Source organism: Calonectris borealis, chromosome 2 (assembly GCF_964195595.1).
Source record: "Calonectris borealis chromosome 2, bCalBor7.hap1.2, whole genome shotgun sequence".
NCBI lineage: Eukaryota > Metazoa > Chordata > Aves > Procellariiformes > Procellariidae > Calonectris > Calonectris borealis.
In genome coordinates, this window is record NC_134313.1 from 112,672,299 (window position 1) to 112,697,120 (window position 24,822).

The window sequence follows — 24,822 nt, forward strand, 5'->3', positions numbered from 1 at the left end:
CCAACAGAAGTCTAACACAGTCCCAAAGATCTCAGACCAGTGCTTTCCAGTCTTTTAGCACTCTACAGAAGTCTTTACAACTAGTTGTGTGGTGTTGATGAACACCACAAATTGAAGGTGTAAACACAGGGTGGTACACCGAGATCTGGACTACTTGAAAAGACATGCTCATCTGAACAACATTCATTTTAATGTAACATGAAAAATCATTCACCTGAGGCTGGAAAATGTATGTAGGGTAGGAGGTAGGAGAAAGTAAGAAGGTACTCCGAATGCAGAGACATTTGTAGATACAGGGTGACTAGACTGCCTAACAAGAGTTCACTTTGGCCAGCTGTAGGTAGAAGGAATACACGTCTTGCCAGAGGCACAAATTAACAGGAAAGCAAGGATTTGTGTCCTGTTCATGGCATAAGAGAATCATGAAAGTAGTGCTAACGTTAAAACCAGGCACAGAAACGTAAGTTAGAAGATTAGAGAACTGCAAGAACCTACTCTGAAAAGCATGTTAGGTAAGGGTGATTAGGCTTGATTAGATGCGCTTAGAGGCAATTCAGATGCTTTCCATATAGGTGTGGTTTTTTAGAGATTGCTGTTGGGCTGCTCTTCAGCCTACTGGGGAAAAAAGATCAAGCCAGTAGGAGAAAGCCAGAGCTAGCCAGGTAAAAAGTCAAGGATAATGTAGTTGGATACACACTAAGGAGAAAAAGCCATGACATACCTTATTTAGCAGCATTGTGTTTTTTCTGAAGTCTTAAAATAAGGAACAGTATTGTCTTACGAAGTCCTTCAAGTCTTGTCACCTCAATGCAGACATCACTAAGTAAAGGTCTTTGACTTACATACAGCCTTGCATACTCTGATCTCCTGTATCATTTTCTTCTAGCACCTCCACAAAATTAGACTTCTCCAAAACATATAGTAAGCATCTTTTCAGTGGCCTTCCCTGAAAGCAGCCTTGCCAAGAATCATTTTTCCTCTATGCTGCCTGCCCACCATTATCTCCAGCCATAATAAAGGCAGACGTTAAAGAAACATTTGCCATGTTTGATGGGACTAGTTGTCCAGTGAGTATGTTATTAATAAGTATTCAGAGGAAGGAGAGACAGCCTATCTGTCTAAACAAGTGACACAGCACTGTTTTCACATGACTTCACGTATCAGGCATTTAACTTTTAGTCAATAAAAGCTTTAGGCTTGAATTTTTGCCTTGGCCCCTTAGCATCATCTCTCCTCGGGAGCCAGAGAGCTGCAACATGATGTAGGTCATACACCAACCCATTTTGACTACTGAGTTTAGATGGAAGAATGATGTTGCTTATTCCACTAGGACTGGAAATCAACTGTCAGCACTTAGAGCTACAGCATGAGCTGCTGCAAGAAGTTTATGAAAATCTCTGTTAAATAGAAAACAGAGAACTGCATGTGAGTTACTAGAGCTGCAGCTATCTAAGCTTAATCCTGGCATCCAGGAACATTTCCTTGGGTTTTACTGGATATGTACATTTGTGGACACAGCTGTACAAGCACTGAGAGAGAAAACTAAAAGCCTATGTGCTTCAGAGCCTGCAGTACAGTAAGAAAGATACAGCATACTAGCGCAAGTGCAGAGGGAGAGATGCTATGTGTAACTTTATCATTACATTTGGTCTAGGCAATTGCATAGACACAAAGCTGCTTTAGAAGTGCTGGTTTGCTGTAGTACAACACTTCTACATGTAGCATAGTTGGAAAGCCTACCTTAAGAGATGGTTTACAAAAAATAGCACCTCTAAGATTCCCTGTGCTGCATAGGCGTACATAAAGAGGAAGCCATCACACACCATTTGGAAAAAGGCAAGTAATAGCTTACCAAGAGCCCCATATACACCAAAAAACAGACTTCAATCCTTTTAAAAAAATAAAAATCAATCAAAACTTGTATCCTAGCACATTTTTACTTAGCTTCCTACCTAAAGTAGCTGTAGACTCCTGCTGTAAAATGACTCCTCTTAATACTAGAAGCTCCCAGGTACCGTCTCTCTAATTTTGATGCCTCTCACCTGCTATTCTTTACAGCCTTTCTCCTTCGAGCCTCCCAGGTGCAAAGATTCCAGTTGAAAAATGTGTTCTTTAACTCTGCCTTTCCCAGAAGTGGTGAGGAGCATATTTCTCCTAATCTTTATCCTGCTAGGTATGGAGGACTAATTCTGAAAAAATAAGTTGTCTGAATTTCTGTTACTTCCTTTTTTTTCCCAGTCAGGAATTAATTACAAATTCTACAGGCTTCTGAGTAAATGACTTGAACTCTAGGGGTGTATATGAGTTACAAGCACTGTTAAACACAGGGTGTTTTCTTCCTATCTTTACTACAAAATCTGCAGTAATCTCCGCACTGCTTCCATTTAATTGGAGTTTTGCCACTAACTTAAATAGGTAGCTCAGGTCCAAATTCACTAACAGAATGGAAAGATTTACTCCAAACGTGGAATGTAGTAGAAAGATGATTAGAAGCTGAGCAGTTGCTTTTACATGGTGAGCATGCCTTAGCTTGATGAGGTTATTTCCTGAATGTAAACTGTAAACAAGCAACCGTGCAAAGTCGCAAACCTGCGTATGGGATGCTGGATGCATCTCTTGGAAATTGTGACAAAAGCTAGCAATCTTCACCTCACTGTAGTTGGTGAAACATTTTCCGTGTACTTGACTGGAGCCAAGATTTTGCTGTAGGCACTTACTCTCTAACTTTGCAGGAGTTAATGCACACTGCACAGTAAATTCCTCTGAAAACTGTTTTAGCTCCTCTCCTCCCCAGTTCTCCCTTTTCTTTTAGGATAACTGAGTTTTAAAATGCTTTCCTAAACCTTCTTCATCTCCATTCCCCTTTTTAAATGAGAAACTGAGTAGATATCCTTTCAGCATTCTGCTTAAGCAACACCATTGGCATCACTTTTACACTGTATTAGTCATAATGCACACTAGTATGATGTCTTCCATCAGAATTTCAAAGCACTTAACAAATATTAATTAAGTATTGCGTCTCTGTGAGGTATGCAAGTAATTAATTCTATAAGCCAATGCCATATAAAGGAGAGAGAAGGGTGGATTCTCACATTAGTGCATAGCCTCTTTTTTGTTTACAGTTATTTTCTTCACAGGTGTCTAGACCTGAAGTAAGTTCCTTATGCAGCTTTTGTAATGGCCACAGTAACAGGAATATCTGTGAAGCTGAACTGCAAGACACCTCTCCTATTTCCATTATGTGAAAGCATGTCCTCTCAAATTTGTTGTAAAATGGAGTTATGGAAAACCAAGTCAGTAGAGAAGACAGGTGAAGAAGTTGAGACTTGAGCTCCAGCCCTGCCTTCAGTTCATCAGAACAGGGGTTCCTACACTTCTGTTGTCCTATGTTTGCTTTTCTACAGGTAGCAAAGGACCTTCTGGATGTTGCAGGCTTCTTTTTCCCAGACACATTTACTCTTTCCGCCTGGAAATCACATTTAGGCAGATTTTGAGGACTTAATAAATTTGTCTGGGCGTTCCGGATGTCTGGTAGCTGTAGGGAGCAGACACTTCTGAACTAGTTGCTGCATGTCTGGAAACTCTGGACATTAGCACTGTGAGCATGCACTGCAGTTACCGAACATGAAGCATCCTAGCAGGAGCAGCTCTGGGTGTGTGCTGTGCTGTCCAGCCATGCATAGCAAGTGCAAAACTCTTCAGAAACAGCAGACTTGATGCTAGACATACTGTGCAGTTACTAAGACTCTGTGCAGTCAGCCCCATGCTTTCATAGGGGAACTAGGCAGTTATTTGCATATAGATTATACATCCCCTGCCTCCTGGCTGTGCTGCAGCTGCTGCATATGCACATACTTTTTTCTACCCATGAAATCCTCTGCAGACATATGGGATTCCTACCCCTCTGGTTTGCATCCTTATATCCACACTCCTCCAAAGCAACAATGATCAGCACCCATGCTTGTTCCACTTCTCCCTTCGATTCCCCCTTCCCTTCTAATGACAAGTCCTTGCACTAAGACAGTGCTTCCATGAGACACCCTGGGACAATTTCACAGTTTGCTACTGCCAGAAGAGAGAGGTGGCAGTCCCCAATCCTTTGCCCTCCCAGCAGTCATGCTCTTGGTCATCCTGCTGCTTACCTTCTTGTGCTGGCATGTGTTGGATCCCTCCATTAGCCGCTTGACCTATTAGCCTGGAAGAAAAATAGCAGAAAGGTGGATAGCTTTCTCTGGAATAGCAAGGTAAATCAGCTGACTAAATGACAGATATAAGATAAAGGATTAGAGGAGTACCCGAGCTGCTGCAAGTGCAGCTGGGAGGCTGGAATATTGAGAGACTTGCCTTGCACTTTTGCAACAGTGACTTGTTAGATCAGCTTAGCTGCCTGTGAAGCGGTAGTTTGACTTCTTTCTTCTACAGAACAGAGGCTCTACTTTGCTTCTTTTTCTCTCCCCCTTGTCATTTATAGCTATGTCATTCAATTTGGGGAAATTTGGGTGGATTCACAGTTTTTGTCACACCACCACATAAGAATCATATTTTTGGAAGTGTTATCAAGGATTTTATACATCATGGTCTTACAGGCATTTGCATATAAACTTTCTTTAATATGCTTCTGTGGCCTCAAACCAGTTGGGTTATTTGTTTTTCCCCAGCTATTCATATGTTGGAGGCTAAAAGCATTGCTATCATCATGTTCAGAAACCTCTATGCTTTTTAAACATGCTTATTCTGATTCTAGGGTATCCTTAAAAAAAGCTTTGAATCTTGCTCCCTTGAACTAGTTTTGAAATTGTACCTAAAGCTAAATACATCTCCCATATTGTGTGGAAACTGCTTTGAAATTAAACAGAAATTTGAGAAGCTTCTGTTGGCTGCCTCAGAGAGTGTCAAGCACATGATATATTCCTCCCAACCCCCTGGAAAATTAATAAATTAAAAAAAAATTCATCAGTTTTTTCCCTGCTGCATAACATTTGAGCTGGAAGAGCAGAAAATCAAAACATCATGAAATTCTGATTATTCCTTCAGTATTGTTTGAGAAATGATGGAAGACTTCAGTGCATTAGTAAAGCAATTTAGACATCCGTCTGCTACAGTGGTGGAGCACAGAAGATCAAAAGAACATTCTCATCTGCTTGACACACACACCCAGTGTTCGTTCATTAATGGCATACTTTTAGCGTAGGTTATAACTGTACACATCGTACAACAAAGCAGTGCCGTGAAGTCCCCTGTCCGTAGGGAACAGAGGGAGCAGAAAAAAAAGTCTGGTTGATTAAAGCATTCTCAGTGGCTGAGAACATCACTAACTGACACGGTTTGCTGTGAACTTTGAAAGGGTGTGAAGAACAACTGTGCACCACCGTCTTCGTTTGATTGTATTGTTCAGAATGAATCCCCCACTGATAAAATAATTCCTGATAAAAGGCATTCTAGCTTTCAGAAGTCGTGCACTCAAAGCATACACAGTGGGTGTGTGTTGAAGGATCAGTGCTCTGTAAAATATGCGCAATTAGCGGTTTGGGGCTGTCCATCTGTTTTGGTGACAGAAAGTGAAGGTCTAAGTGTATGTCTTTTAAACCAAATATGACCCATTTCACATTCTGAAGAAGAAAGAGGGTCCATCCTTTCCTGATAGAGGAAAGAGAGAAAACCTGTTTGTCCTGGTACTTATTCCATAGGGGTCTCTCTAAAGACGTAAACTTCAACTGAAAAGCAGAACGCATTTGTTTATTGTTTTGCATTTTTAGACAATAAATTTCCTCACCTCCAGTTTAGGAAAATCTCAGTTGTAATGAAGCTAACAAGGCAGATTCCAGACCAAATTTGTTCCTGGCATGGTGGCATTGACTTAGTGGCAGTGCACCAGAAACGAATCTGTCCCTTTCTCTCTGTGAAAGCGAAAGTGTGTTAGCCAGTTGTTTCAGAAGCATGCAAAGTAATATGCCTTTGGATTGTACACAGCTAATCCTCTTTATACTTTGCTGACTGTAACCTGCTTAGTCTTACATGAAATGTATTCGCCGTCCTTTCGTGAGCCTGATCCAAAGCCTATTGAAGTCAGTGGAAAGAGTCCAGGTTTTTTTCAGGAGTTTTGGAGCCGACTCTATATGAACAGCTGGTCTAGCACTGAATCTTCTAGTTGAAAGGAAAGGAAAATAAGCAGCACCAAACCGCATTGGACTCAGTGCTGTATTAACGATATAAATGAAAGTAATGTGAAACTTGTAAAACCAGACTGGACAAAACACTCTGAAACATGCTGCAGGGAGCAATCTAGTGCTAGCAGGGGAATAAGTTAGCTATTTAATGATTTCTTTTCCATAGCTTTTACTTTTCCACATATTCTGTAATGTAACAGTACTTTTTTTTTCCTTAGGCAAATAGCTGCCAGACAGCAGCACTAGAATGAGAAGATATGTAGTGTTTGCTTTTATCTTACATTACAAAAGAAGTATGAATACCTTGTGTTATTCCAAGTATAAAATTACAGGTGTCAAATCATTTGGTGCTTTAAAGTGCTGTGCCAGAAAAGTAATCCAATAAAAATAGCTATGTCCTGTCTAAGCTGAGCAGTTAGTATTGTTATTACAGTTCCTTACTTGCATGGCTCCAGAAGTGTAAGATGGCACACAACAAGTGTAAGAGACCAGCAAGAAACTTGCCTGGAATCGCCTAGAGCATAGAAAGACAGGAGGATGGAAACCAGATAAACCTAAGGGCCCAAAGTGAGAATCTGCCTGGTCTGCTTTACAGTTGATTTGAACTTTAAAAATGCTGTTAAACAAAAGCTGTTTAGGCAGTGATTCTTATTCAGAGATCCCAAAGAATTAAAGCAAAGGGTGATTTGTGCTTGGTTCTGGATAAGCATGTGGTCGACCCTCTGTCCCAAGGAGCATACCATTTAAAAAGTAGAAAAATATTTATCTGAAAAGGTGAAAGAATTTTTTCCAGGTGAGAGTGCAAAACAGGGATTAAGATGACTTGGCTGGGTTAGATGGTCAGCAGCTGCGTTGCCTGTGGCAGAGAACCCCTAGCTGCTGTCAAGTGCTTTACAAGCAAGCCGTCCTTACCGAGCTTTATAAGCCTCGAGGAAGAAGATTGCTGTGGACCTGAACTAAGGCAGGCGAACAGGATATAGTAGAGCACAGCACGGGTTTTTGGTATGTGAATTTCTCCTCAGTAGAGCATGAAGAGCCACACACACTTCGTGCGGCTCCTGGAAATTAAGACTTCTATTGTCCATTCCACAAAAGCTAGGTCTAAAGAAAATCTATTTAGTAGATTATTTCCCTAAAGGGGGCAGAAGACTCACTGCATTTAATACTTTTTCCAGGCCTCCAGAGCTGCAGTGAAACCTGGACAGAGATAGGCTGGTTTGCTAAATTGGGGACACGCTGCTTCTGTCAGTATAGGTGTTAAGAAGCTTATTAAAGGACATAGCAGCTGACAAGTGAATCTTTAATCCCTGTCAAATCCCTTAAGTTTATGATCAGTGTAAAGCAGTTCATGTAAAAAAGAAACTTTTACTCATCAATTCATGTGTGTTTCCAGATGAGATGTTTTTACTTGCATAGTCATAATCAGAACTTGTACATTTTACTTGTAATTTTCAAGATGAATTTTGGCTGCTCTCTAAAAAACACTCTCAAAAAAAGAGCTCTTTTCCCCTACTTCTTGAAGACCCTGGGAGTTATAGTCATTGTCCACACTGGTATTTTAAGTAAGTGGCACGTAGGGTGTGGTGGGCTACATAGTATGCCACTGAATAGCAGGCCAAATCCTGATGCTGAAAGGCTGCAGTTGTGTTAAAAGGTTGGAAACGACAAGGGCATGTAGTGCACCAAAGCTTGCCTGTCCTGACAGAGATACGAGTAAGGGGTTAACAGTCACATGTGTCGATTTACAAAAAAACTTTTAATTTGGTTGCTCTTTTTTTCTTTGCAAACCGCATGCTCACGCTGAATGTAAATATTTCACGCTGCAATGAGTAAGTCCATTTTAGTTCCTTTTTCATACAAGTTTTGTTCCTATTAATCTGTGAAAAGACTCTGTACCAAAAACCAGAACCAGCTAGGAAGGATAAATTGTTTTTTTTTCAATTTCTGAAAAAAAGAACACTGCAGTAGGTCTGTCAGTCAGTAGATCAAAGGATGCAGCTAGTGTACCTCGGTATGCTGTAACGTGAGCTATTTGTTCAATAGTTAGCTCTAGTTAACTAACATGACTATTCATTCTAAAATAACCACTCTGGCAGTGTTTGCTCCCAGGCAAATACTTGTTCTGCTACAGTTCTTACTCAGCTCAGCTGCCTCTGATCCCCTTTGCAAGTGCCGAAGTTGTTAGCCTTTGTAGTCATGAGAGTTAATTACCGCTCATTTTGTTCACTTTTCTGCATGGCCAAAAGCTTTTATGTCCTTTACATGGTTCGGGAGTGGAAAGACTAGCCTGCGCTAAGGGACTGTTTCTTATGCAATATATGATTAATAGTTGCCAAGAAGTGGTCTGCCACATGCTACTGGCAGGTTGGTGGCTGTGCAGCTGCACTGCTAATTACATAGCTGGGCTGGTTGAGCGTGGTGCATCTGACAGTGGAGATAGGCTCTGGGGCCCAGCAGGAGATCTAGGTTAGGTAAACTGGGCCACCTGGGAAGTGGTGGCTAGATGTGGCATCTGGGGACAGATGGAATGGATCTGCTGGGGATAGAGGCTGGACATGTGGAGAGTACAGCTACTAGCCATGATACAGGGCAGTGAGTAAGGAGCAGAGGAAGAAGTTAATAGCAGGCTAAAGCAATTTGTGTAGCAACCAGCTGTGCTCAGCATGGCCCTTTGGTATTGGGCTGGACTCCCTTAGCTTTGGGAGTGGTTGCGGTAGTAGGAGAAGAGCATATATTATTGTTTAGCTTTCATATCAGTCCAAGAAAACTAGGTTTATCTCCCAGCCCAAAAGCGTTGTGCCCACCAAAGCGGGTATTCAAACACAGTGCTCTTTAGAGGCTGTGGCCTGCAGTAGCAGGAAGCTCAACAGAGACCACATACTTTTAGCATCTCTAATCTCTGGGGTTTTTTACGTGAATTATGTTTTTCCTTTTCAGCTAAATAAACCATAGCGAAAAGCCTTTCACTGTGTGCTAAGATACTCGCAAGTGCTCTTGTTTCCAAGGGTGACTTTACTAGGGGCAGTGATGCAGTCTCAGAACAGAGTTCTTACATGTCCCAGTTACAGATTTACTTCTCATGCTGCTGACAGCTTGATTTGTGAAAAGAAAAAAGGACAAAATAGCAAAACAAAACTCAACCCACAGCCCGCGCAAGAGAGAAAAACACAGACTTGCTGTGCTACAAGAGGAAGTGTCAAACACAAACATTTCAAAGGAGGAAAGCTTCTAGTCTTCATGTACATGATAAAAATCCTTTTACAAGAATAAGTCACATAACTGTAACTATTTTTAAGCTTTAAAAGTTTCCTGTTTAATACCTGTGGGATAAGTCTGTGCAGCTAGCTGGAGGCCAATTTTAACCTTGGATCATTGAAATCTATTGACCTGTGGTTTGGTACAGAGCTGGCCATTGTTTTTTTTTCCTGCTTTGAAATAAGGGATATCTGGGAAACCTCTAGCACCACCACCACCCCCCGCCCAAAAAAAAAAAAAAAAATCACATGACTGACTCTGTGCTAAACCTGTTTTACTTAGCTGCATAGTTTTGCAAAGTAGCCAGATACTGAAAATGTTGCTTAATTAAGCAGATGTCAGACTTAGAAACTCACCATGATGCTTTTATACTGAATCTGGTAGATTGTAAGAGGACATTAAGTGCATGTGTAATTCTAGCGCTCTTTCATTCTGGTTTGAGACTAAGCAGCAGTTGTGCAAAGAGAAGGCTGAACTAAGGGTGTTCTGCTGTTGAACAAACAATTTTATTTCTAAAGCAAAGTCTCATGGCAATGCACTGCAGGGCTCATGATTCATAAAGCCGGTCAAATGCTTAAGGGAGCTGTGTCTTGATTTGCGGCTTATAAAAACAGGAATTTGCTAATAAATGTGTTCTTCAGAATTACAGCCCAGCACATTCTTAAAAGTGGAGTTCATGGCTTTGTCTTGAACAGTAGCCTCCGATGATTACTGCATATTGTGCTTTTATGATAGGTGAGACAGCTTCCTCCTAGCCACTTAGTTATGTCACCATTAAATGGAGAAAAAGAATTGGGATGACCCAGTCTAAAAGGAGTAAAGCAAACAGCAGAGCACTGCCATTGACGAAACAAACTTGCTTTAAGCGCATTCTCTAGTTAGTCTGAGTCATCAGTCCTCAAATATGTTTATTCTCTTCTTCTTCCTCCGTCTTTCCCTAAGCTGTATGACAAAGCAGTGCTTTGACTGGAAGCTGGGGTGCATTACGGGGGTGCTCCTGAGAGCAGGCAGGGATGGAGACAGTGGGGAGGGACTGAGCCAAGGTACTGAGAAAGACGACCGGAGCCCCAGTTGCAAGAGCTGCTTGAGTCAAGTGTTGCTTCTTAAGGTGGGCTCTGGAAGGACATACCCAACCATGGGTAAGCCATGCGTTAGTTCGGCAGCTCCCTTGGTGCCTGTTCCCTGTACTGCCTGTTCTACCTCTCATCCCTGGAGTTGCCCCTGTTGCTTCCCTCTGATGCAGGCTTTGGTCTTAAAGAGTCCCAGGCTGGGTGTTCCTCAACCTGTCATCTCCCTGTCCTCAATGCTGGGAATTTCAGTTTTAAATCTTGAGAGGAAAAAAGTATTCCCTGGTTATGAAATGGAATGAGTCAAACATACCTTTAAATTGCCGCATGTATTTCTGGCCAGAGGATCTGACATCTGCAGATCAGAGCCAAGAGCGGCAAATAGTGACCATCCACAGAAACCAAACTGAATACGGCCACCCAAATGGTTATATTTTAAAACTAAGTAGTACAGGTGAGCAGATGTATTTTGGTAAGGCTTAAGAGAGACACAGAGGAATTGATTTTCCAGAAATACTAGGAAGCATTGCTTAGTTGTTCACAGTACACAGGGCACAATTTTTCCTAAAGTCAGCCAAATACACAGTTTTGGGCATGTACTTCTAGTATGTGTTGAGCTCAGGAATCTGCATTCGCCAATTTAATTCTTATTTATTTTAGTTCTTATTAGAACACATCAGAAATGTTTTCTTCTCTTAGCATGTCTGTATATGCATGTGTGTTTGTATATGTATTCGTGTGTGTATCCCATTATTAACAGTCAGCATTAACTGTAGGCATCAGGGATGAAATGGACTGTAAAATTTCCATGCCATCTGCCCAAACAGCAGACTGGCTTCAAAAAGAATACTCAGTTGTTTATGAAAGCTAGACTGGATGATGAGGATGATGATGAAGTCTCTGTGTGAGGGGAAAAAATAATTTCTCAACTGGCAAACTTTCTTGAAACCAAATTTCTGCCATCTCCTATGTTGTCTTTCAAGTGCAGGATTCTGGTTTTCTGCTTCGTAAGAACTGTGTTAGAACAGCACGTAGATTGAGCAAAACAAAGTTAATGGTATGATAAAATGTTTTGATATGTTGTCCTAATTCAAGAGAGGATTTCTCACCCCTCCATGGAAGAGAGCTGCTTCTCAGCATGGGCCGAGGCTGCAGCAAGGCCAGTTTTGGTGGCAGAAGTTGTGTCGCTAGTTTTGCTCTTCTACGAGAATCACGGGGCGACAGCAGCACCAGGGGCAGCGTTAGGGTGGCAAATTTGTAGATGAAAGAATACAAATTTGATTACAGTATTGGTTTTGCTGTTAGTCAAGCTCAGCCAATTGCATTTATGTTGAGCAACAGTCAGAGCCTGCTGGAGCCAGTGGGAGTTTTGCCATCAGCTTCCCTGTGGGGTAGGATTTTGCTCATTGTTTGTTAGCAGTATCTTCACGGGAGCATATGGGAGCAAATGCAAAGGTTTTGAATTGAAGGAGCCAGTAAGCAGCTTTATGCATTTACTTTGTTACACAGGTAAAAGCTGAGACAGCAAAACCCATCTGCTAGACCTTCAACACATCTCTGCAAAACCCATGTTAGAATCAGAGCATTCTTTTCTATTTTATTTATGGCCCTGGCTGCCTGAATGAGTGCATCTGGAGCTCAGATGCCTTATGCCCTTATTGTAAATTAGTTAACTTGAAAAACTGCACACGCTGTCAGATCTTTACTGTGGAAATGCCAGGCTCTGTAGTTGAGGTGCTTTTGTGTGTGCGTATGTTTTTTATGTGAAAAGGCTGTTGAACTTTATGCATAAACACTGTTCTCTGTCTCTTTTTTTCCCTCCCTCTTTTGTTACAGACTGTGGACTAGCATTGAATATTCAGGGAAAGCTCCCCAGAGAGATTAGGGACATGGACAGATTTTAAACAGGGCCTTAATGCATGGACACGAAAGGACAAATGTTCTAGTGGGAATACAAATGCAAATGCCCTGCTTTTGGGTCAAAATGCATTAAACAGCTGCTTGCATGCTAAAGATGCTTTTAAAATCAATACAGACCGGAAATGATAAAACTTATAAATAGAGATCTTGCTATTTCCTCGGTGTAGTAGCGAAAGAGAGTAAAAGTACTTCACTGACCCCCTTTGTTATAAAGCATACAACACTGTCAAGTACCAGTGCTAGAGAGAAGCGCATCTATGAATCCCTTTCTGCAGGGCTCAGAATCCCAGATGCTGCCGAAACTTACTTCAGACAGGAGTTGTCCACGTCCTTCCTGAAGAGCTATGGGAACTGAGACTTAACAGCAGCAGGAATTAGATGCTTTGACGTGAGTAAACTGCCGTTATCATCAGTTACTCTGATTACACCATTGTGGAAGATAGCCTATTGCTATTTTTAATAAATCTACATTAAAATAAATCCAGTGAAGCCATTGCACAAACAAGCAGTAACAGTACATATGTTTGGACCAGCTATGCAACTAAACTCAAGTGGAGTCCAACTGTGAAAACTGATAACCTAGATGGGTCAGCATCTGAAACTGGGTTGCATAATAGCAACATAGCAATATCAAAGCTGCGGTGTGGCTTTAATCACCACACGGCTGGTATTTATCATTAAACTATGTGCGTATTAAAGGAAGGCTTGACAGATTTAAAATAAATGTAATGAAAACATATTTCAAGTACCTTATGTTTCTGAAATAAATATATTGCCCTACCATTGCTGTACATTTGCCTTATGGGTCCTTCAGCCTCATTCCATGTCACTGCTGAGCCCCGGTCTCTGAAACAGAAGCAAGTACCATTTGCAGTATAGAAGTGCAGCAGCGTCCGTATAATACTTAGATCATTTCAGCTCCCATCGTGGGCCACATTTCATTACCTGTGCACTTCATATGAGCCATTGCCTCTATTGCCACCGTCGCATGTTACTGTAATCCCTAAAAAAGCTGCCACCAAATTGATGCCCTTTGTTTTAGATGCTGCATCTTAGTTTGGGACAGAAGAACAAGCCTTCAGTGAGGAGCCCTGCAGTGCTGCGCTCTGCAGCCTCCAACTTTTCATTGCTGCCTGCTTTCTGCATCATCCCTGTAGCTCTTCCTTTTGGCTCCCTTTTGCTTTCTACCAATTCAGATATTTCTTTCCAACCTCACAGCTTTTCCTGGTCTGCCGCTCCTAATTGTGCTCTTTAAACTATTCCTTGGAGACATCTTCTTTGCACTAAAAGTTGTTCCCAAGCTTATTCTGCAAGCCGGTTTTGAGGCTGTGTTGAGTGTATGCATCCTGTTTGCCACTTGGAAGACAGTGGTCAGGTCCCACTCTGCAGCTATAAGAAATAGGTAGAACTGCAGCTGCTGTCCGCAGGAGATATAATTTTGGATTCTTGCAGAATGAGGTGGCCTCTCTAACCTTAGCCTTGCTCTCAGTAATGCCTGTGGTGTAACCACGCTCGACAGTTTGTGGTTTGGATGTTAAAGAGGACAATTCCCTTCCAGAACACGACTCCCGTTGACATAAATGGCAAGGCTTCATGATGTCTCCATTCACACATGGCCATTAAAGCTGATCAGACCCCTCTCCACAGGCTAGTCCTTGCTGAAAATAATACTCTGTGAGCCCCTGAGACGGTGCCACTAGTGTTAATCAGGGTGCCCTCGCATGCCCCTGCTCTTCTTCCCTGGCCTAAAATGCACAGATGTCTCTTAAGACAAGTGCCACTGTCTTGTCTCTACTTCTCCCATGCTTGGGTGTTTCTCAGAGATGCTTGGAGAAGAGGAAATGCTAAAGGGAGGGAGCATTTTTCCGAACTTGCAGTATGTACTTTTCCACAGAAGGCGGGATGCACTGTGCAGCCGTCTTAGGTGCTGCTGCTGCCACCCTGCTGGGGCTGCTCCCGCCTGAGTTATGTGCTATGTGATGGTGGATTAAAAAGGGGGGAAAAAACAAAAAGCAGGACCGGGGGGTGAAATGAAGACACTTTCCTTAGTGTTCTTCCATCCCAAGGGTAAGGTGAATAACGCTTGCGCATGTGTCCAGAAGGTGGCACCGGCAGCCCGAGCCTGCCGGCAGCTCTCCCGGCCCTTGCCCGGCCCCAGCCAGGCGGGCACCGCCGCCCGGGCTGGAAGCAGCCTCGCTAATCCGGGGTCTCAGCCTCCTTAAAGGCTCTCAGCCCTTTAAGCCTGCAGCCAAGCCTGTGCTCTCCTTGCCTGGCTCCAGGCCTCTGAGCCCACGAGTGGCTGGCATGGGGGTGACCAATAATCATAGGTGTGACTGGGATCTTGAATAAGAAACTGAGCCTCGGGAGGAGCAAAAGCTTTAAGCAGCGGGATCTTTACTCCTCATTACAAAATTAGTTTTGCTGTTGAAGTGGGGAAAAGCCCGTCTGAAGACACCATTCAGGTTTGTTTTTTTTTTAAAAGGGTGTCTTGCAGCAGCTGCTAGTGCAGCGTGGGCACTGCCACTCTGTAAGTAGATGTGCGCGTATTGGTGCGAGCAGTTGAGTTATCACACGCACTGGCAAGCATTTCTCAGGTGACACAATTCTAAACACTAAAAGAAGAGACGGTGCTTTATCTTCTCTGTTTTGGGGGAATCTCTGTGGCTGTGAAAGGTATACCTGGAGCAGGGTTTTGGCACTGTAATCTGAGGCTTTCAGCCGAAGCATGGGGTGCTGGAGAGAGCCCTCAGCTCAGCGCCCCTGGGCAGTGAAACCGTTTCGATGCAAAGGAGAGTGGATAAAATTTTCAAGCACACTTGAGGAGCCAGACGAGTTAGGCTTTTATGCAAATGTGAGTCTGGCTTTTACGTTTCCTTTCTTGAGATGGAAGATAGCTTTCTTAATTTAGGCAATGGTTTTCCAACCTCAGAAACCACAGGGATCCATGCTGGGTTTTGGGGATATCCTGTTCTCCATGTTGGCCAGTCTATCCCCATTTTCCTTTACTAGCATTATTGCTCTTGGTTACAAAAAAAAAAATCTTTTTTCCGTGTTTTCTTCACCCCATCTCATCTCAGCAGGAACCAAAAACAGGCTCCTGTGCCTGCCACGCAGAGCCAGCTGCTGCGGTGAGAAGGGGAAGACAGGCACCAGGCCAGATGCCGGCTGCGGCACCACTGTCACTCCTCATCCTCCAGCCGCTGCCCTCCACTCCCCCCCGTGGCAGCCGTTCAGTCACGAACACTAGCAGGCAGGACAAGATACTTGCGGGAAAGCAGCGGACTGTCTGCTGATCGTGTTGATCATTTTTGCAAAAAAACCCCAACAAAACAACATCCAAAATAACCCCCAAACTCCCAAAGCTCTCTTCTGTGCTGGTTCGTAGACGCTATTAGTTTGCATCTAATGGCATGAAATTGAAAAGCAGGCTGGAACAAACTCCTGATATCTGCGCGCAGTGTGTTTACTGTGTGCCTTTAGTTTAACAGTGTCCTGAAAGGACCCTTACTCTTTATAGCTATACAGTGAGTGGCTAAAAGTAACAGGTTTTAAAATACAGATAATTAAGTCCATTTAAATTTTGAAAAGGTTTTACCACTAAGGAGGAAACATGTAGGTTGAAAATAAGGAGTAGAGGATAAATTATTCCAAGTTGCTCAGTTGACTTTGTGTTGGAGCAGCCTGCTTTTTCCCTGCCTGTCTGCTGTTGATGACTCTTGGCGTTACGCATATGCAGGAAGGCAGAACATGCAGCTGGACAAGAGGGCTGCATGTGGAGAGAAGAGTTTTGACCTTGCAGCAGCTTCAGATGTTGCTGTTCCTTCTTATTTCTGCCCGTGTCCTTTGTTTCTTATATAGTCCCCTTGCTAGACAATGTTAGGGGCTGGGCCTCTCGGTTTTTTTCTTTTTTTTTTATGTTATCGGTTTACACCACTTCTGATAGATTCTTTATCACCTGCTCCCTGCAAGGCACACTGCAGGGCAACTTCCCTTCTGTAGCAGCTGTGCTGGAGAACTGCTGATGAGGAACAAAATGGGAGCTACGGAGCAATCATTTGGAGACTGGCTATTTAAAAAAAAAAAGCCAGCTAATTAGAGCTTAGAGGAATAGGCAACACTTTGTGCAAAAACACCAGAAGGTAAGCCCTCCAAATCCCATACACTCCCTGTAAATAGCTATAATTAACCCCACAGTATTCAATTTATTAATTAAAATTTAATTAATATTTTCTGTCCTTGACAATCATCTTAGAGGCAGTCAGGAAAACATAGTGGCATATGGGTTTCCATAGAGCAGCAGTGACATTCAAGAGGGCAAAGGCACAGGAGACTCCTCTCAGTCTCCCGGTTGTACCTGTGATAAAACAGAACTGAAACTGGTCACTGGATTGCTGGCAAAGGAGAGGAGAATGGGAGACAGTGCAAGCCCCAGTCTTCTCCTGCACGCTTCCAGGCATCACCCTACAATGCAGCATCCACCTGGGTTATTTGAAAGCGTGAGAGGGAGGAATAGTGAAAAAATGAATGTCGTCATTACTTATTTGACCACACCAACTGAGGGCTGCTGTACAGCACTGTGTTTCACTTGGTTTTGATGTTCTGCTTGGTGCTTTGTCCAAGTAGAGTGAGCTCAGCAGAGACACCTCTCCTGAACTTCATGGGCCCCATTAAATTAGAACAGCTATTGCTTAAAAATGCTCTCTCTGTACTGTAGCTTGGTGCACTCCTGTTTTGCTCCAGGGGTGGGTTTCCTGGTCATTCAGTATGTCAGACACCCATCAGTGTCTGAGCTCTCTTCTGGAACAAATCTGTTGGTATCCCCAAGGGGAAACGTGAGTGTCGTCAACCATGTAGTTCACTCCAGGGATTGCTCCAGACAGACAGGATAGATGTGGGAGACACCAAATGTATTTCCTTCAAAAAGGACAGTGCTTCAGCATTGCCAGGTTAGGCAATAGCATAATTTGTGCCCTCACCCATCCTTTTCCTAGAGCACGCAACAATTTTTTCTGGCATTGTAATGTTATTGATGCAGCACTGCTCTGCTGGCCTGCAGCATACACCTGTTAGTATTCTCCGTACTTTGAACTGAAAAACCCCCACCAAGCCCATGCAGAGAAAATAACGACTGTTAGCTACAGGGTCACGAGAGGAGATGTGAGCTGAGCGCTTTGCAGCATGGCTGCAGCCAGCCCACTCAGTAGGGAGCAAACTCTTAACAGTGTGGTCATGAGCCATCCTGCAAAAACTGGCCTGTGGGCAAGGGTCTCCAGTACAGGCCTGGTGGGAATGGCCATGAGGTAAAGGTGGTCTTTTATTCCCCATTTAACAGAAGGGTGCAGACTGACTCAGCAAGAGAACATACTCGGAGCGTGTTGAAATCAGATCTCCCAGGTCATGGGGAAAAAGCTTTCCGTACAGAACTGTTAGATAGAACCAAGTACGGAGAGGAGATGGGACACAAGTACTATTGTCACCACCATCTTCTTGTCTTCTCTCCACTCCTCTGGATGAAACATGATGGGTTAGGCAGGTTTTTGATACACCTAGTGGATCAGGCCCTTCTGGTAGTGAAGCGGCATGCCATTTCTCAATCCTAGGGAGGCAGGCACCAAGCTGTTCAGCGCTATGAGGTCAGAAGTGCTTCTGAGCACACCCAGAAGCAGAACTGGAGGTTCCTGGTGAACGTCAGCATTAGAAAAGATGAGTGTCACAATTTGGAGTCTCTTTGGCCTCTGGGCTTTGGTGCATAACTGCAACTTTAGGATGATCACAGACCCTGCCCTTCTCATCTCTCCTACGGTCACACAAGACGCCAGCCTCAGCCCACCAGACCGTGAGTTAGAGCTCCGATCAGTTGTGTGCTCCCAGGCATGGCCAACACTGAGGGGCGATGGGGGGCTACAATGAACAAGGTCTCTATCCTTGTGGGAAAAGAAGTGCCTCTGGTGCCCTGCAAAGGTGCTCACGCAGGGCTGTCCCCAGTCTGCCAGCAGTAAGGCCAGAAGGGCGGAGATGAAGATGCCATTGCTATTGCAGTGGTTCTGTTGGCTTCAGGCTGGGACACCTGATACGGCAATGTTGAGTCACAGCAGCATTTCATCTTGTGTTGCCACACGTGATGAAACAGGCCCGAGCCACTGTTATACTGTTGATAATTCCAGGTAGATTTCAGTAGAACTGAGGGAGGTGGAGATAGATGCTGAGAATCACTGCAGCCTTCTTCCCGAAATGAAACTCCAAATGAGCACAGTAACTGTCCAACAACTATTGCAACTATTGCCTGGCTTTGCGTGCATCATTTAGCCTTTTATTACTTACTTACTTTCTTCCAATCTAGTAAATGATTTTAACTGAATTTTTAGAAATGTACTTCCTGCACGTCTCCAAAATTCACCAGCTTCTCTGACTTTTACAAAAAGAAGAGCGGGGGGAAAAAAACAAACCCCAGGTAACTCATTGCTAAGTTTTGAATTCGACTTTCAGAACAACAAATACATCCAAACGATTTTTGCTTTACTGTTAGTCATTTGTACTAACCTGCAATTAAAAGGCTCAGCATTTGTTCTCATCTCTTTCTGAAATTACATTTTCCACTTCCTAGGCCCTGGCCTCAGGCAGTGGATTTTTTAAGCAATCATGCCTTGATAATTAATGTTTAAAGATGAATGTTGCAACTTTTAACACAGTGTGTTGCTGAGTAAACATCCAGCAATGCCTGGTACCAAAAAAGAATACAAAAAATACAAGGCTTTTACTGGAAGCTGCAGGTTTTGCGGACATTACCCTTAGAGCTCCCAGCTGCAGTACGTTTGACTACCCCTTCCTCTATGCTTGTGGATGGGGGAGACCGCCATGCTTAAAAAAAGCAGAAGAAAATAAATACCACATCTAATCCGTCAGTTCTTTGTGCCACTGACTCAAAGCTTGCTGGGAACGATTAGCTAATACAGAGAGGGAGGAGACAAATATTTGACAAATGATCTGTAGTTGTAACACGACCAGTGCCATTTTGGATTTTTGCAAAAGGGCAGGAGGACAAGGGATGGAGTGGGAGGAGAGGAATGGGTAAAAATGGAACGGGGGGGGCAAAGTATGGTCAGAAGTTCCCTTTCTATTTCACGTCCCTTCGTTTGTCCCAAGTCTGCCTTTTCTCTATGGAAGCCACAACTTCCAATCTGTTACTAACCCAGTTGGTTTTACCTGTGATAGCAGCCCATCCTACATGGGGCTTCTGTATGTGACACCAAGTGCTCCTCAGTAGCGTTATCTGAATCTCTTATTGCAGCATTTTTTGGTGCTTCAGAAATTAAGTTACTGTATCATCCCTTTCTAACAGAAATCCATAGCAACTAAAAAGGCAAGTGGGAAAATCAGCAACTTCGGCATTTCAGGAAGGGGAAAGGGTAGTCTGGATTGAGACTGCCTCCTTACTTTAGGCATCTGACTTGGGCATTGCAATCCTGATTCAGACCTTTTGGAAGACACGCCTTATGCCTAACATTTCCCGATTGGTTGGCACGAGGCAGCTGCCTCTTCACCTGAGACTCCTAAGACAGGAAAAGTGGGAAAATACTCACGTGGTCTTGTGAGTGGTTTCTGTCAAAAGGGGCAGGGGGGTCACACCGTACCATGGGAGGGGTCTTGCCATGCCAGGGACCCCATACTGGATCCACTAGTTTGGGATGTCCCCTTCCGATCTGATCTCTTAGTGCTGTTTCTCAAACACTGAAGCCTTTCCTGTTCTGGCAGAGGCCAGTGACAAAATCCTAAACAGATCAACTGGAACAAGAACAGAATACTACTTTGGGCTAGTTTTCCTTCCTCCCCCTCCCCTCCCCCGCCTCCCCCCCCCCCCCTCTTCTTTTCTACCTTCCAGAAAAGAGAAGGAAGTTCCCAATCTAACACGCAACTGGCAGGTCGGCAAACCAAGTTCGGAGCAGGTACTTTGGGCTTTGTTACTCTTTCATGTTCTTTCTGCTCAGAAGAAACCAAAACCCAAAGAGCTCCTGGAAGAGCTCCATGTGTCTGATTCTGCAATTAAGTGTGAAAACGGAACCTCCCAAATAATCTTGCCTTTCTGGAAGTGAAGTTCAGGCTCTAAGAAAGATTAGTAAGAGAAACATTCAGCACTAGTCATGCTCATTTGGGTAACAGGCAAGTTTCTGCCTGTGCTCACTTCTAGTATTCATTATGAATGTGTATTAGTGACTTCCTAAGCAGTAATCCCAGCTGAATAGTAAATGAAGTATTGCCTTCTGCTTTAATAATTTCCTATTATTTTAGCATTGTTTATACCATCAACAAGCATGCTGATATATTAATTGGGTACCCAGTGCTTGGCTATTTTATTATTCATTGCTTTAGTTATCTGCCCAGATTGCTGATCCTAAAAGGATTAAGCTAATTTTTTGACAATTTTGTTGTTGAAGCACAGTGGTTTTGAATTCTTTTTTTTTTTGTTTTTTGGCTCCTTTAAAAGTTTTCCAGTAAAGATGAGGACCTATTTATACTAAATTTAAGCCTGCTCAAAATAGCTTGCTTGCATTTTTTTCTGTTGATTTTTCACAGATCCCTTAAAAAACGGAGGTCCAGAGAGCACTACTGCAGGGTACAGGGTGCTTCAGTTACACTTCATGTTAAACATGACACAGATCATTCATCATTTTGCTAAATTGAAGCGTTACCAAGTCCCATGGAATGGAAAATGCTTCGGGAGTAAAGGCAGTGTGTTTTTCAAGAAATGCTTAATCCTAAGCAGATCATTCAAATGGAGTGTAATAAAGACTTTACTACAGCTAATGAAAAGATTTTGTTCAACCTCAGTGGGCTCTCAAGCAGGCGAAGGTAATATGCTTGCCCTTGCTAACAGCATTTGTTTAGCTGTGTTTCCTTTCCTAGACTGGGAATTAGACTTGCTTCTTCTTTGTTTGTATAGAAAGACTCAAACTACTCAAGAAGATCATGTGGGAGCCACTGTGTTAGAAGAAGGAGCTGCATTTGAATAGAAGATACCTCCCAACTTCATGTTCAGCCATTTAGCTTTAGTCAAAATAAGCATCCTTACCATGCTTTTGAGCTGATGCCCTACAATGGACTGTACCAGTCTACTGCACACAACTACCTTCTGCAACGAGGGACTGTAAAAGAGCCCACAAAAACAAACAGCAAGCAGCCGTCTCACATGCCAACTCACACACGTGTGTGCATGCGTTCGCACTGGTGAGCACGTATATTAAGCCATCCAAGTTTATACACCTAAGGTTGGAAATGTTTATCTTTTTTTTCCTAGGCTCCATTCCCAGCTTATTCCAAATCCTGTCCCCAGACTTAACATACTTCGTTCTTACATTGCCTACTTTGAAGTCTGTGGACCTGAATTGGGCAGGCTGCCAGCACCTTCAGTTGTTTCTGGACCAGACTTCAATTGGTACATTTTATTTAGAGGACATTTTGAAAGACATATGACTGTTGACTTCCAAGCCCATTTCATAAAGACCAGGACTCTTAAAGAAGCAAGCAGAGGCGCAGAGCAATTTGATCAGGGGCACAGTCATCAGAGGATCAGGGATGAGGGTAAACTTTAGGGATCTGGCTTTCTACTTGCACCAGAGCATAATTTGCTGTCTTTGTTTTGTTTTGTCTTTTGCTCTTTCTCCTCCTTACTTCTTCACTGTTAGAATTAAGATGGCCAAGGTAATTTATGCTCCAAATTAATTTTCTTGTTCTGGAACCAGTGATAAGTGCTGTAGGTTCTTCTGAAGGAAAACCTTTCTCTAAAGGTGCCACACACTACAGTTTTCTCTTTAGGAGCATAGGATAGGGAGAAAAAAGCTCCATTAGTGACCCTTTTGCTATGTAACCTTTCCTTAAAATGCCAGCAACTGAGCTTCCACAGAGAGAACAACAAATATTGAAAGAGGAATGTGAAGGACATTATGAAAGAAGAAAGCAAGAAAAGGGATCTGCTCAGACAAGTTTCTCAGGAAAGGTGATGTAATATGTACTGTAGAAAATCCTAGCAGTTGACATAACTTACTCTCTTTCTAAGTAGCTGTGGCTGCCAGCAGGCTGAGAGAAACAAAACGTACAGCTGGGAATACAGCTGAGCAGACTGTTTTGTCCAAAAGAAATATAGTAGGTGTAAAACTTGTTTTCAAAAGATGTCATTGAAGTTTAATTGAAAAGTGTCCTATTAATTAAGGCTGAGCGACCAATGGATGAATGTCTCATTTCTGTTGGGGCTGTTCATGGTGATACTGTAACATTAACTCCTGCATGCTGGGAGTACTCAAGAGGCTGCTGTTGGGATGCCATGGTATGCAGTTCTGTTACAAGCACGCAGTCCTGTTCCTAGAGTTTAGCAAATGTTTAACAAGCTTTTTAACAGGTGTCTTGAAATTTGCCTGGCTTTGTATTGACTGACTTGCACGTATTTCAGCCTGGTTTCCTGCAGAAATGACTGTTCTCGGCATGTGTGTTGTGCGTGTGTCCGCATCCGTGTATATACAGTTTGGGAACTCCCTCCCTGTTGTAACAGACCTGACAGAGAGGCACGGGGTCTTTGAGATATTGAAGATACTAGAATTATGTGGAAGCAGGTGGCTGGATGATGAAGAGGGTCTGGATCTTCTCTGCAGGGGAAAGGCTGCAGGGAACTGTGCTCTCAGTTGGCCTTGAGACTCCAAGAGGCCCAAATCTGGAAGATACCAGGTTTTCTTATTCCACTTCTCACAGAGCTTACTAATTTAAAGGTCTTGGCTGCAGCCTGAAATGTTTCATCTTTAAAAACACTAGCTCCTCTACATTGTTCCTCCTGGTACAGAGCAAAATTCTGCATGAGCAGGGACTGGTAAACACAAAGTGACATTAGAAGAATGAATGTATCCATTTTCAGGAAGGCTGGTTCATAAAAATTGGATAAACTGGTAAACAAAAAGTCCAGCACATGGACTATTGTGGATATATTCGTTCTTACCAACAGAGGAAGAGCTGTACAGGAGGAATGTCTATTATGAAAATTATATTTAGTTGTAGGACTGAAATACATGGTCTGTTACCTCCTTTTTGCAAATACTGCTAGCACTGTTCAGACAGCCAGCAGGCATGGTTTCATGCAAAAGAATGTGTCATTATTTTCATAAGGTTTTTGTGAATAAGGTCAGACAAAGCTGCAGGAGATCCCTGATGTTTTTCATGGGACTACTGTCATGTCAAAATGTCATGTGCTAACTTCTCGCTTTACTGTAAATTGGTTATAAGGAAAACACAGGCAGTAGGACTGACAGTACTAGATGTTGACTTGGAGTGGGAGGTCGAGGGACCCTGTCGAATCCTTAGGAATGTCTGAATATTCTTCCTCTGCGACATACCCACTCCTTTGCATTTTCTCTTTTGTTCTAGGTGGAGTCTGGATGAGAGCTGTCAGGAGAACTTTTTAGCTGGATTGAGGCTACCAAGTGATAGCGATCTTGAACCATCTTTTTAGAGGAGTGGCACCAAAAAGCCTGTTGTTATGCCGAGTGCTTTACAGGACAAATAACACTCAGTGCTTCCTCAGCTGCCTAAAAACCAAGCCATAGATACTGAGCTTCAATCTGAATACGGTAAGTCAGGCCTCAGAAGCCTGCATCCGTTGCATGATTGAGTGTAAAATAATTATAGTTATCAGCCTACCATACAACTGTTTTAAACCAAGCCAGGGGAAAAATCACTAAAGCACAGTGCTGTGTAGCTGACACTCATATTGCCAGATCTCTCCATGTTGTACTAAAACTACAGTAAATGGGGTCTTGTTAGTACACCCTAGCAGTGTGCTGATACTGGGTTGCATTTCAAGAACTCCTTCAGTTACAGCAGTGCTGAGGCCGGAAAACTGCAGTGGATCATTGAAAAGCCCTACCCACCACCAAAAACAGTCTTGCTTCTTGTCCATGACAAAAGCTCAAGATTTCTTTGTGCAATGTCAGTTTACTTCCTAAACTGGAAAGTGCAGAAGACATCTCTTAAGCTGGCCAGTTACTTAAGCAAATAAAGTGGCAGTCTACTTTTCTTACTAGGGTGGAAAAACAAGGATCAGAAAGTGATGTTACTGATCAAAATGACAACTCTCTATCCCTAAAGCTACAGTATCCCTAAAGGGTACTGTATCCCTAAAGAGACAGTAACCTTTCAAAAACCTGGCTATCCAGGATACAGAATCCCTAAAGTATCCCTTGTCTTGGGTTTTCCTTGCAATTTGCTGGGCTCCATTTAAGAGAAAGTTTCCCCCAACTAAAACCTTGGTGGCTAGAGAGATGGGGAAGGAAGGGCAGTGTAACTGGCTGCTCTCTTTTTGCATAGAGATGAAAACCAGCTGGTTACTCTAGTTGGCCTTTAGACCAGCATTTGATAAAACTTTTTTCCTTTGCTGT

At 43.0% G+C, this 24,822-nt stretch overlaps 1 protein-coding gene across 8 annotated transcripts in view; it reads left to right on the forward strand.

Annotated features, from left to right (window-relative positions):
• COA1 (cytochrome c oxidase assembly factor 1) overlaps positions 1-24,822 on the forward strand; it is a 56,292-nt gene that overhangs the window by 7,943 nt on the left and 23,527 nt on the right. For 4 of the 8 annotated variants that reach the window (XM_075142945.1, XM_075142944.1, XM_075142947.1 and 1 more), the window contains one exon: positions 23,813-24,015. The gene's annotated coding sequence lies outside the window, so the exon portion shown is untranslated. Of the gene's footprint in view, positions 1-11,542; positions 12,798-20,662; positions 21,257-21,347; positions 21,632-23,812; positions 24,016-24,822 lie in introns of those variants that run through there. The other 4 variants (XM_075142942.1, XM_075142948.1, XM_075142943.1 and 1 more) reach the window with 4 other exon arrangements.